The sequence below is a fragment of the Episyrphus balteatus genome, chromosome 1 (assembly GCF_945859705.1).
Source record: "Episyrphus balteatus chromosome 1, idEpiBalt1.1, whole genome shotgun sequence".
Classification (NCBI taxonomy): Eukaryota; Metazoa; Arthropoda; class Insecta; order Diptera; family Syrphidae; genus Episyrphus; species Episyrphus balteatus.
In genome coordinates, this window is record NC_079134.1 from 160,095,849 (window position 1) to 160,108,898 (window position 13,050).

A 13,050-nucleotide genomic window follows, 5' to 3' on the forward strand; every position below is an offset into this window, starting at 1 on the left:
TTGTAGAGCTAGTCGCACTGAATACGAAACGGTATTTGAAAATCCCCTAACACCCCCAAAATCTGGAGTTACGGGCAAAAAACGGTTTTTTGGACCTTCACCCATTGAAAAAATTCTAGCTTCGACAATTTTTTACCCATTTTTACAGTTTCTGATAGAAGATAAATATACCTTTTTAACATTGTATAAAACATGTAACTCGGTTAAACCACTTAGAATTTATAGGATTTTGAAAAATTCAATTTTTTTTGTCATTTGCCCAACTTCGGCATCAATTTAAAGTATATGTTTTCAAAACAACATGCTATTTAAAAAATATATTCTAAAACTATATCTATTTCCCAATTGATCGAGGTATTTTTTATGAAAATCACTTCAAAATTGGCTTAGAAAAAAAAAATTTTCGATTTCAACCCAGATACAGAAATTGGAACTTTTAGGTATAGAACAAAAATGTTGTTTCGGCACGTAGTAGGATAAGTTGGGCGCCAGGATTTGATGAAAGGTTTTTGTAGAGGAGCTCAATACAAACATTTTTTTTCTTTAGGAGGGGGGTCTATCTCCCCCCGTTTAGGTGGGAGGGGCATTTTTCTAAAAAAAAAATTATCAAAATAAAATAATAAATGATACCATTTCCAAAAGGCAAAATTGTGCATTTGATTCTAATTTTTAAATCAATATAATATTCCCAATAGTTTTTGAAATAATCGATTTCAAAGTTAAAAATAGGGGAAACAAATTTTTTTAAAACTCATTTTATACTATTTTTGTCCAGACTGTGAATTTTAGTAAATAAATTACTTGAACAGAAAACTGCCTCAATTAATTCCTTATCGAACAGTGAAAACTATATGTTTCTATGTCTTCTAGTTTTTGAGAAAATTGAAAAATAAAAACAAATAAAAACAAAAAATATTTTGAAAAAAGAAAAATCTGATAAAATAATTTTTCAATTTTCCCAAAAACTAGAAGACATAGAAACATATAGTTTTCAAATTGTCGAAGCTAGAATTTTTTCAATGGGTGGAGGTCCAAAAAACCGTTTTTTGCCCGTAACTCCAGATTTTGGGGGTGTTAGGGGATTTTCAAATACCGTTTCGTATTCAGTGCGACTAGCTCTACAAAACCTGATAGGTCTCCGCCCGCGTATTAAGTGTTATTTTTAACACTTAAATTAAGTCTTCATAAAAGTCCAAGTAAAACATTATACTCCACTTTCGCCAACAAGCTGCTACGACCTTTTTTCAATGTAGCGAATTTTGCGACAAAAAAGCGACAAACCTAAATATGTCTTGTCGTTTTTTTGTCGCAAAATTCGGTACATTGAAATAAGGTCGTTGGCGAAAAAATAAATATACATATTTTATTTTACCAAATCTAAGATTTTTGAATCATTTTTGAAAGTTTTTTACATTCTGAAAAATCATTACAAATTTGAAAAATTTTACTTTTCTGCTTTTTAAATTTTAAGGTCAATAGTTAAGGCTTTAAAATAGGAATATTTACGGTCATATTATTCACTAGTTTAAAAAATACATCTGGATGTAAAATTGTCAAATGTCAAAAATAAATCCAATTCCAAAATAGTTATCCCGATTATAACTATGAAAATAGTTAAAAAATAGTAAAAAATGACTATTTTTTTATCTGTGGAGATAGAGAATATTATGGATTTGGATTTATTTTTGACATTTCAATTTGCTTACATCCATCCAGATGTAGGGTAAAGTCGGGGGATATGGCACCCATTTTTGTTTTTCGTTATTACTTGAGAAATAAAGAAGACATCTATTTCAAACAAAAGCGGATTTATTTTAAAACTATTTCTTAAATACAAAATAGGTAGATAAGTGTAATTCAAAGATAATTTCTTGTTATTTTTTGCAAAAATAAAAAACATTAAAAAAAACATGATTGAAAAAATGGAGGGTGATATGGCACCTAATCGAGGGTGATATGGCACCCTATTTCTTTTTGATATTTTTTTGTGACACTTGTTGCATGTATTGTTGAAAGACGTACACGAATCATGAGACCAAAAGTGACATTATGATTACTGCCTTATTCCGCACTTTTCTGCCAATCTGAAAGCTATTTGGCAAACTTTTAGGCTCTGGTCATTTAAGAAGCCTTTTTAATGTAGTGAAGTGTGAAGGGAATCGCAAAATGCTTAGGTCCTGCTTTTTTTGACATTCAGCAGCTCCAACGGCTGCTGTGATCTGGGTTTTAGTCCACTTGGCCTGGTTTGCTGAAGTTTTTTGTAGATACAATTGTCAGTTGAAAAATAAATAGGTTCAAAAGTAGATGCGGGGGAAATGGCACCGGTGCCATATATCCCGATGTTTTTGGGTGCCATATCCCCCATTTGACTACACTTCTGTTTTTTTCCAATGACACGAATAATCACGTTTGCTTAGTTATGGTAATGAGCAAACACAAGAATATAACCGTTACCGTTCTTTTTGTGTTAAAATGAACCCTCTGCATCAAATACTTTTGGAACCACACGTACAACAATTTTACACAAAAAAACTTTTCGCTCAATATGAACTCACTTTTTTGTTTGTCCATTTTTTAAATTTTAGTGGCAATGGTTACTGCGGATCCGAATGCATCCACTGATAGCTTACGTCAGACTTAATTCTTTTTTGCTCATTTTGCTTTGAAAAGAAGTCACTAAGTGGGAGATATTGAAAGGGTGCCATATCACCCGTGGTGCCATATCACCCGACTTTACCCTATTTTTTAAACTAGTGAATAATATGGCCGTTAAACAATGAAAAAGACCACACAAGTTTACACCAGACATTACACAATTCGATAAATTTGATTTTGAAGTTGAGCACAAATTTATCGATTAAGTTAGGAAAACCTGGGGTCGAATTACCTACCGCACACGATTACGATCATACGCTAACGTTTTGTTTATTGCTCTCTCTATTTAATTAGTAGAAGAAGATAGGGACACATAGCAAAAATACGTTAACGAACGTATGCCGTAGTTCGACGGTTTTTTTTTTTTTGTGCAAAAATTGTCTCTTGAACGCAGTCTCTCACCAGTAACATTGCTTGTCCACACTGATTACGATAAGGTATAAACAATTTCATTAAACCTTGAAACCCTAAATTTAGAAGCGTTCAAAAATTTTGATACAAATTCTTATTGACTCGTGAATTTTTAAATTATTTTAGTTCTTTTTTTTTACCGTTTTAGACATTTACCTACTGAGAAGTAGATATTGATTTTTTTTTTGCATTTTTGAATATATATTTCCATAGCAACGGTATGTTTTTTTTAATATCATTTTGAAGTAAAAATTGTAATAAGAAAAAATGCAACCTTAATTCATCAAAAAATATAAAATTTTTGTATCAACTTTTTTTTAATGAAAATTAAGATTTTTTTCGCAAAATTAATATTTTTTTATTTCAAACTAAATTAATAAACTAAACTAAATTGATACATGAAAATGCACATTTTTAAAAAATTTTACTAAAATCGAACTTTGCTTCTGTTTCTGATAATTTTTGAGAGACCTTAAATTGAATACATTACATTGTATATTTTTTAAGTTTTTGAGTTTATGTTCCACTTTGAAAGTTCCCATAAAAAAAGGTATCCCGCATGAAAGTTTCCACTTTTAAAATAAAAAAACATTCATCATCAAAGCAAAATGTTTGTATGATTCGTCATACAATCTATCCAACATTCTTTATGGTCTTTGATGTTTCCAAAATACACAATTTTTTTTTATTTCCAAAATTTCTCAGAGGAAATTCACATTCTCTGGTTCTCTTTGATAACACTTTTGCCTATATCCCCGTGAAATAGAAATGGCTTAAGCATGAGTGGAATACACTATACTGGAATATATCATGTCTCTATGTGAAGTAAGAATGAATATCTAAATTTTTTTTGTTGCATGTTGTTGTTTTATGTAGATACCATACCATACCACACTTTTTACTTCTTCTATATGGAGTAAATGTAACTACGCTCTATCAGTCATGTGGAAAATGTGCAAAATAAGCAAAACGAGAGCAATTCAAACAGAAAGTGGCTCTGCCACAAAATTTTACAACTCTCAACTCAGCCAATATTATATGCTATTGGCAATATCTTCGTCGTCGTCTAAAAACTTAACTATAAAAAGCCTCTCTAAGGTATATTGTGCTTGTGGTGTGCCGAATGCTATGATGACTGCTGACTCTTTTGCCTCTATACAACATAGGTAAAAGAACCTTGATGCCATTTTGTTTTTTATTATTTTTTTCGAACAACAACTGACGAAACAATGTATTTTACCTCACAATAATACATATACATTCAAACGACCGAAGACGGTATTACACAGAAATAGATACTTTGTAGGTTTTTGATAGAAGAAGTATAGGTTTGCGTGTATACTATATCGAATGCAATAAAATTGAACAAAAATATTGAAGCTTCGAGTCTTCGTTCGTCATCATCAATAAGATTATGGTTGGTAAAGTCTTTATAAGCTTGAAGCTTTTGTTTTTTTTTTTTCTGTTTTTATTGCTATCAATGACAGTCAAAGAAGTGTGAAATTGTGAAAATATATGATTCGCGTGGTTAGTACACCGAGTAGGTAGGAAAAATTACCAAACTATTGGAAAAGAATCAAAATAAAAGCGAATTCACATAAATTGAAGATTTTATACAAAATGTTTTGGTTGCATGATCCTTTATTACGAATTCGTGATAACTTTTTAAATGGATATATGTATTTTATAGGAAATCTGGAAAAAATGGGACAATCCATGAATATTATTCTTATTTTTGTATTCAAAGTAAATAAGTTCTTGAAATTATGAACACTATTCGAAATATTGACTTCATTATTCAGTTTCATGATAGCGTTCATTCAGTTTGCATATTATTTGTTAACATCAATTATAAAATAGTCATATCTCGAGTGGCCTAAGCCACATAGCTTGTCATCCATTAAAGAAGTCAATAGACTTTCACCTAATCAATACTCATTTATTATTATTTCACCCACAATTCAAGAAGTTGTACCTAAGAGAGTACAACAACCTATAAATAATGGTCAATGAATGAACAATGCCATCATGAACTTGTGTGGTTTATCCCAGATCAAATATTAAAGCTACAAGTAGACAACAATTTGTTTTGCCTTATGCATGTCTGAAGTTTTAAGAGTTAAAATGCATTCAATTGCATTCGTTTCTTCGGAATGTGTCCTTTGTTTTGTGACACAAGTTTGTATAAATGCATACATGACAATACACATACAATTTTGAAGACTAATCGATGTCACAGATGCTTTTGTTACTCATAGTTATGCTTGTTACTCATAATAGCTTTTATGACTTTTGTTTTATTTTTAGCTCTTGTTTTTTATTGTAATAGCCCAGTAATTTTTTACGGTTGGTTTTACAGAAAAATGCATAAAGCAATAGCTATTTGTAGATAATTTTATGACGAACAAATTTTTTACAGACCTATATCTCGCAACAGGTCGCGAGATATGCGAAAAACTGATTTTCGTGACCTTTCGACCTCTCTAACTTCTAACGCCGCACATAGGAGTATTGTCATCAAAAACCTGGCCATAATTATTTTTCGTGGTTTTTGTTATTATTTCTGTTTATAATGAGTATTCCTACAAGAAAATACAATATAAACCTAGTTTTTGTTAAAAAACTATAAAAATTGATTACCTAATGGCTTGTACTCCGCCTGTCGACATTATTTTTCTCAATTTTTTTTCCTCATCCCTAATACGCAATTCTCAGTTTCTTTTCTCTCTTCCCCAACCCAAATTAAGATCACCCAAAATAAAATACACTAATAACATCAGTAAATTTATTTTAAAATAAAAAAAGTTGCATAAAGTAAGGAGTATTTTCTATCAGAAAGTGAAAAACTAATTGATCCTTAATTCTCTAAAGAGCACCTAAGAGCAAGCAATTTTTATTGCATTGTGTTAAAGAATATATAAACTAACTCATAAGTTTCAATTCATCGCAGAATAACGGGGTATACTTAATCAAAATATCGTTAATAAATAACTGAAGAAGAATTCTCCATTTAATTTTTTTTTAGATTTCTATCACAACACTTCGATATCGCATATAGAATAACACTTACCAAAATACTTCGCATTCAAATAAAAATGAGGTAGATGTAACAGTTAACTTTGAACTAATTTTTTAACAAGACACGATCGAAAAACAAAAAAATTAGTGCAGCATATTGACACATGTTTATTTTGCACCCACTTTGCCAAAATTTTTGGTTTCAATTTTGATTTTCAGAAAATCGACTTATGACCAGGTTTTTACTGCAAATACTCCTATGTGCGCCGGCGCGATATCAATGTCGATTTTTCACATCTTCATAACAACGCCGTAACGAAGGTCTAGCCCAGTACCAATTTTTCCGCAGATAAAACCTAAAATTACTGGACTATAAGGAATTGTAGACAAATAGAACGTTTATACTAAAGTTCTTAAACGAAGTAGACGAATCTTTTTGATCTTATTGGAGAATTTATTTCTTTGAAAAAACACCCTTTCTCCTAAAATAATTTTATGATTTGTCTTATCATTTTTATCGTAAATGTTAAGTTATTAGGTACCAAATTTCACTATCCCATCCATTTTTTTTTTTTTTTTATCAAAAACCCTTTCATCTAAATATTTTTTTTTTTGTTTCTTATTTATTTATTCGTTCCAATCCTTAATATAACATAATTGTTAGATTTAAAAATGGTAGGTATACCATTATTCTTTTTTAGTTTTTTGCAATAGGTATGCAAACATTTTCTCTAAACCTTCAAAAGACATACTTTCACATGAAAAAAAGAGATATTATTTCATTCGTAGTCCACATGGAAAATACAACTTTTTTAATAAAGTTCATGAGGGTTCCGTTTATACCAATTTTTGCGACTTATGTATCTCGGATATTCTTTATTTACAAAAAAAAAAATTAAACCATTAAAAAGCTTACGAAATTTTTCTAAAGAATAAAGCCATACTAAAATTTTTACAATGCGCAAAAAGTATAAAAATAATTTATTGAAAACAATCATTTTCATCAAAAAAGCGAAAAAAAATTTTATACCATCTGAAAGCTTATTGTCCAAGCTCAAATTATATGTATCCATCAGGTCTATGAGACATCTACAAAAAGATCTAGAATTTTTTAAACTCGATGAAATTTCATCAAAAAAAGCAACAAAAAAAACATTTATTTTTATGTTCTCATGCTATTAAGTCAATTTTTTGTTTGACAACCTACAACAAAATTGTATATTATGTGAAAGCTTATTATTTCACCTTTCATATGACGTATCAATCTCATTTCAAAGATGCCTACAAGAGAAGTTAGAATTTTATAAAGTCAACCATGTCGAATTTCCAGATTGAGATTACGGTACTTCCTACACTGGTATCTGGTCATCGGCATTCGGCAACAGATCTCCACAGGTCTTTTAAGGTATTTTTCAATTTTTTCAATTTAAGATTGTGTAACTTGTAGAGCACGAACCGTTATGTATAAATAAAATAAAAGGTTATGTTATCAGCATGTGTATTAAAGTTAAATCAAATTTGTATGTGCACTAGATCAAAAGATATAACGTGTGTAAAAAAAGAACATCTTTTTACCGTTATCTCAGAATTTTGAATATGAAATTATTTGAAATTTTGTACATTTATATGTAGTTTATTTAATAACCTATCTACAGTACAAATTTCATTCATCTATCTATTAAAACAAAAAAGTTATAACAAGTTGAATGTTCGTGTCGCGTTTTCGTTTCATCTTGTTTCAAATCACTACGATACTAAAGTAGTTTTCACTTCAAAAACACATTTTCACATAAAATATTGAAAAGATTGCTTAGATTCTTGGTTTCTGTGGTAAATGAAATATTTTTACCAACTTTCATTGGGGTACAATTTTGTAGTTTTTTTTTTGTAACTTATTCTCCTATATCCTTAGGTATATCTTTAAAAACAAAAAATCACTCTTCACTGAAGAAAATTTTGTTATATTCTTAGTTCTTCTAACATACGTTACATTTACCAAGTTAAGAAAATAAACAAAATTTCTTATAACACAAAACTCTAAAAAAATAAAACCCTTTAAGAAAAAATATTTCATAAAGTCTTTGTCTCAGGTTCATCTTAAACCTTCATCCCGAATTTCAACAGTGAACCTAGAACAGAAATTGAAATTTGTTTTAAGGACAAAAATAACTGTAACTGTTATTTAACGAAAATAGAAAAATTTAATTGCTCCAAAACGACTCAAACGATTTTAATTAAAATTTGTGTGTGTAATAAGACGGTGCATTTGTGATAAAAGACTGTTTTGAACAGTGCCTGTGATAGAACCGGTTTTTAGATTTCTTAGCTTATAAATTGCTTTGTGTACATTGCTAGTAGGTACATAAACTTCTGAAAAATGTTAAATTTATATTTTTTAAATAAATAATTTATATAAAATTTGTATTATTTCGTAGTCTGTAGACTATGTATTGTAACTCAATTGATAAAAAACAAATACAATTATTAAAACTCTAACCAAGTTAAAAACAAACAAATATTTTTGGATTTAAATAGAAAGTTTCAAAATTTTAGTTTTAAAAATCAATTTTTGATCATAGTCCTCCAAATTTTTCTACATTAAAAATAGAACACGTCATTTGTTGATTGCAAATTGCTATCATATCAAAAATTTGCCAAGAAAACTTGCTGGCAACCAATTGTCTAGCAAGAAATTGTATTCTTTTCGAAAATAACGAAAAAATTGCTCGTTTAAATTACGAACATTAAAAAAAACAAAATAAAATCAATACAAACGAGAACAACGCTGATAAAAAATTCACTTTCTGCGAAGTTTTGTTGTTATCGGTGGTATTTTACGTGCAGCTTTATTTTAAGAATTTAATAGGAACGCATGCACAAAAATACGCAACAATAACTCATATCATTCCTGATTATTTTATGTACAATTATATGTTTTTTTTTTTCATGGAATTTCATGATTACAATAAAATATTACTCGCAAAAAACAAAAACAAAAATGTATGAGTTTTCTGACCTTTGGACTTTACCCAATTCTCATCATCACAAACGAAAAATAATGTTTTTCATGTTGTTTTTCCTTATGCTTGCGTTCATTAATTTGGTTTTCTCATGTTTTTTTTTCTTCCGTTTTTCTTTTTATTTATTTTGTTTTGTTTTTGTTGAAATTATTGTGAAGTGTGAAAAAAAAAAAATAAAAACAAAATAAACAAAAAAATGTTATTTTATTTTTGTGGCGACTGGCGACTACGACGAAGGCGAGTGCAAGGCAAAACATTTTTCGCTGATCATTGAGAAATTAAATTATATATATTTTTATAGCTTTATGAGTCATTTTGTTCAGTTTGTAGAAAAGTTTATCGGCAGATGTGCATGTGCACATATAAAAACATAAATGATATGTGTGCTTCGATTTTAATAGTGCATCGGAAGCATTATCATTTTTGAGCAAATTAGTCATTTCATTAATTTTGCACAATTTGGAACATTTGACATTTAGAAAGTCAACTAATATGACAGACATGTTCACATGTCAAAGTACATGACGACATGACATGCAATTTGACATGAGATTCCACTTGAACTTTGCATTAATCTTCACAGCTTTTGGATCACGCACTTTTTCATATTTAACATGACATTAATTCCACTTCACATTGACCTGTGGTTAGGCCTTACGGAAGAATGAAAAATGTGATTGTCATTAACACAAGAGTGATAATCTCAGATATTTCTCTGAGACTGGTGACAGAGAAAGAGAGAGAGAGTTAACTGAACTTATAAGGTCAATGATTTGGCATTGTATAACCTTATAAGCCTATACCTAAACCAACACACAAAAGTCATTAACTTTGTGTTAAGAGTTAAGTACAAATGATTAATCTATAAAGGAATTGTTGTGTGTTAATGACACTTCACATTCGCACCCTTCGAATGTCAAGTGAAATGTTTAACAGAATTCATGTTGTTGTTTATCTTATATTAGTTCATTCACACTTAACTTGAAGGACTTTATACATACTCGTAAATGAAATCACAAATACAAAAAAAAAAACAACACTTACTATCGATAGAAAAAACTATTTTTTAATTAGCATCAATCATTCACAAAGCTAAGTCTGCCCAATTAGATCTTAATTTATTTTTATTTATTTTTTTTTTGCGGAACAAAAAAAAATTGTAATCAAGGTCAAATCATTGTTTGCTTGCCCTCAACTCTCAGCGTATCAGTGTCAGACGGAATAGAAATATGCGGAATGTTATAAATTTAATCAAGTGATACAAATTGTTTCAACAAATGGGAAATAAAAATAGGAAAAAAAAAATATAAAGAAATTGAAAGTTCAAACACCGGGTGGTAGACAAAAAAAAAACTATTTTTAAACATTTTTGTTTTTTATTTGAATAACAAATAAAAACAAATTAGAATTTGTTCATATTTGCATTGTTTGAAATACTAATGAACTCCTAAATTGGCATTCATTTTGTAGACGTTATGTAAATAAAAGAACCTTAAAAAAAATTAAAATAAGTTAATATTTTATTAATTTGCAAAAAACACATTTTTGTTTTGAAACTAGATGGTGTTTTATATGTATTTCGTTTAGATTTAAGAGTAAACTCAAAGAACTCGAAAAATTGTTATAGATAGGTTTTTGAAATGCCTTGTTGCTCAGAGCTTGAGTTTTACTACCTAGTTTTGAAAAACTCCTAGTAACAAAAGTTCAATGCAATCAACTAGTGCCAATACAACTTCTCGTAAACGATAGCACGTATTCAAAAATTGTATCCAAGTATATTTTTATTCTTGAAGTGAAATAAAAAATATTTTGTAGAGTCAAAATTTTCTTAGAGAAAAATCGGAAAAAGTATAATAATTGCTGGTAACAATTTTTTGCTATTTGAAATTTTTTTTGATGTTCTTACATTTTTACTTGCGATATATAGTACATATCAAGTTATGCATTCGTACAAAAAAAAAAGTTGAGATAACATTTTTCCATGACATTACGATGGTAGACAATGCCAAAAAAGTGGGTCCCGGAAGTCCGTCTGTCAGTCTGTCTGTCTGTCTGTATAAGGAGCTACAGCCTAAACGGATGGACCGATTAATGTCAAACTTGGTATGTAGCGTTATTTGGCGACTCTCCAGAGGGGTTTTTGGAATTAATTTTTTTGGACCAAAAATAACGGTACTTGTCATATACCGATTTTAGTAAAATTGAAATATCTCGAAAACGGCTCTAACGATTTTGTTTAAAAAATTCAAATGTTAGTTTTAAGCTAAAGTCTATCTTTCAATAGAAAAAATTTTTTTTGAAAATCATTATTAACGGTACCTGCCATAGAACCGTTTTTTTTCAAATCCGATTATCTCCGAAACTGCTTATTCGATTTCAACGAAACTTTTTGTGAAGAAGCACTTACATAATTTAAATATAAGCCAAAAATAAAATTTTGAAAAAAATAATTTTTGGATTTTTAAAAAAAATTTGAAAATTTTTTTTTGAAAAATCAAATTTTCGAAAACGGGACATTGAACTTTTTTGAAATTTTGTTTTTAGATGTTGATTAATGATTATTACAGAATGGCATACCAATTTTATTTTTAAACTTTTTTTCAAAAAAAATTATTTATAAAAAATTAGTTTTTTAAAAAACGGCTCTAACGATTTTGAAAATTTTTTTTCTAAAAATGCATGTTAATATATCAATCAAAACTGCATACTTGTTTTGGAGAGCAATTTAATTTCAGATTTTATTTTATTTTTTTTTCAAAAACGAATTTGTTTTTTTTTCCAAATTTCTATATAAAAAGTCTTAAAAATTTAAGCAACTTTAACTCTAAGAGCAAGTTCGTGCGACCCAGTCGTGCATTTTATTTTGACAAGTCGAGCTGTCTCGATTAAGGCCCTGGAAGTCTAAGAAAAATTTTTATAAGAAAAAATTTTAATAAGAAAAAGCAAAGTTTTAATTGGTATTGGTTGGTATCGATGCATTATTTCGGGCATTTTCTAGCATGTTCTAAATCCTCCTAATTCCCCATATTGGATTTTTTTTTTTAACCGAATGCAAAAGGAAAGATTTTTCGTTGGAAAACCGACTCACATAGGAGTATTTGCAGTAAAAACCTGGTCATAAGTCGATTTTCTGAAAATCAAAATTGACGCCAAAAAGTTTGGCAAAGTGGGTGCAAAGTAAACATGTGTCAATATGCTGCACTCATTTTTTTGTTTTTCGATCGTGTCTTGTTAAAAAATGAGTTCAAAGTTAACTGTTTCATCTACCTCATTTTTATTTGAATGCGAAGTATTTTGGAAGTGTTATTCTATATGCGATATTGAAGTGTTGTGATAGAAATCTTAAAAAAATTTAAATAGAGAATTCTTCTTCAGTTATTTATTAACGATATTAATAAAGTTTTGAAAATTTTAGATGGTTTTTTCTATTTTATTTCGGGCTTAGAACTAGTATCTAAAAACGTGATATTTTTGGTAAGTTATTATTTGAACTTTTATGATTTTGTTTTAGTATACCCCGTTATTCTGCGATGAATTGAAACTTATGAGTTAGTTTATATATTCTTTAACACAATGCAACAAAAATTGGGTGCTCTTAGGTGCTCTTTAGAGAATCGAGGGTCAATTAGTTTTTCACTTTCTGATAGAAAATACTATTTACTTTATGCAACGTTTTTTATTTTTAAATTAAATTTACTGATGTTATTAGTGTATTTTATTTTGGGTGATCTTAATTAAGGTTGGGGAAGAGAGAAAAGAAACTGAGAATTGCGTATTAGGGATGAGGAAAAAAATTTGAGAAAAATAATGTCGACAGGCGGAGTACAGGCCATTAATCAATTTTTTTAGTTTTGGGTTAAAAAATAAAAATAACAAAAACTAGGTTTATATTGTATTTTCTTGCAGGAATACTCATTTTAAACAGAAATAATAACAAAAACCACGA

The 13,050-nt window shown here is 29.0% G+C and overlaps 1 protein-coding gene across 3 annotated transcripts in view; it reads left to right on the forward strand.

Moving 5' to 3' along the window:
- The window catches only part of LOC129907123 (probable serine/threonine-protein kinase DDB_G0282963), a 165,180-nt gene that overhangs the window by 58,943 nt on the left and 93,187 nt on the right, over positions 1-13,050 (forward strand). The window lies entirely within an intron of this gene.